The sequence below is a fragment of the Aplysia californica genome, unplaced genomic scaffold, assembly GCF_000002075.1.
Source record: "Aplysia californica isolate F4 #8 unplaced genomic scaffold, AplCal3.0 scaffold00116, whole genome shotgun sequence".
In the NCBI taxonomy this organism is placed as follows: Eukaryota; Metazoa; Mollusca; class Gastropoda; order Aplysiida; family Aplysiidae; genus Aplysia; species Aplysia californica.
Window position 1 is genome coordinate 10,798 of NW_004797386.1, and position 1,555 is coordinate 12,352.

Consider the following 1,555-nt stretch of genomic DNA (forward strand, 5'->3'; position numbering starts at 1 on the left):
CCCCCCCCCCCATTCTTCATCTCGTTCTGTAGCCAAGACAGCAGTACCAACAGAAAGAGCTCGATTATATGTCTGAAATCAACAGTGACTCCAGATTTTGATTTGTATCTTATCGGAATCTGATCACTCTGCGCGTTGAAAGTTTCCAAACTGTAGTCACTGGAGAACAAAAGGCTCTGTGAATAGCTTTGTAGTACTCGCTCTCAACAGCAAAACAATCAGTCCGTGTTTGTGTTAGTGCGTTTAGATCTATGTCAGTGTCCCCCATGCCATCTGTGAATCCACAGTATTCGAGGGGTTCGTGCCTATGTAAACAGCAGCAGTAGTGTCATCATAATTCGTCAAGTTAAAAAAGTGTCTCGAACCTTTATACATGATGTATTTCGCCAAGTTTTAAAAAAGCGTCTTGAGCTAAATTATCGATGGCTTCGGCGCCTGAACTAAAGAGTGCACGCGGTACTTGTAAAAAACAAACAAACCAGAGAGGTGCAAAACTGAAAAGGACTTCGGGGCTCCTAACTCATTCTGCAGCCTTTCTACTGCTACTCCTTTGCTCCTTCTTACTGCTGTCTTTCAGCCACACCCATGATCTTATGGTAGAAAGGTTCTAGGCCTACATTTAGCCTTCTCGGCTCGGACAAGGGCGAACAATCTAGGAGGTCCCGTTTGCAAGTTGTGCACGTTAAAGATCCCTCGGTGGTCTAACATCGATAAGAGTAGGCTTCAGCCGCCACCCGGGCAAAGTTCAAAATTTCCTACCAACTGAAAATGTATTGTGTCCTGCGCGCTCATATGCCCTTATGCAGTTGCTAGGACCGTAAAACACTTCTTTTTTTTTAAGAGAAAAAAAAGATATAAACGCCAGCTCAGAATCGATACATCACGACAGTGCACCTGAGAAATCGTTTCAGGAAGTTGCATGGCAAAAATCACAAGATAATTTCCTGGACACTCTCTCTCTCTCTCTCTCTCTCTCTCTTCTCTCCCCCCCCCCTCTCTCTCTCTCTCCAAAACTCGAAGACAACAAACAACAATGGTAAGCCAGCCCTGCTCTGTGCAGCCAGCAGCAACAAGGTGCACAGCCAAGACAATGTCATGTTACTGGGGTCTCACTTACCGCCTGATCCGCATCGCTGTCCTCGCTCAGGTCAAGGTCCCGAAGCAGAACAGAGCTGAGGAAGAGAAGAACAAGTCGAAATCAGCAACAATGATTACGTTAATATTTCATCATCATCATCATCATCATCATCATCATCATCATCATCATCATCATCATCATCATCATCATCGTTGTTGTTGTTGTTGTTGTTGTTGTTGTTGTTTGGAAAGCAGAGTAGGAGGGGGAGTCTTGTTTGGATTTCAGACAAAATAACATAACAATTTTTTTAAACCATCAATCATCATCATTCATCACATCATCATGAAAGAAGTATAGGTTTAAAAATTACAGTAAAATTAATAGTTATTAAAAATCATTACTGAAAATAATATTATTGTCATTCTTGCTACAAGAACCCAAAAAAAATCAGCATCAACAAATGACGACTAACCACCC

General features: G+C 42.4%; 1 long non-coding RNA gene across 1 annotated transcript in view; it reads right to left on the bottom strand.

The window, feature by feature from the left end:
- The window catches only part of LOC118477511, a 9,038-nt gene extending 7,839 nt beyond the window's left edge, over positions 1-1,199 (bottom strand). The window contains exon 1 of the long non-coding RNA XR_004858427.1: positions 1,118-1,199. This is a non-coding gene — a long non-coding RNA (uncharacterized LOC118477511). The remainder of the gene's footprint in view (positions 1-1,117) is intronic.
- Between the last annotated feature and the right edge of the window lie 356 nt (positions 1,200-1,555).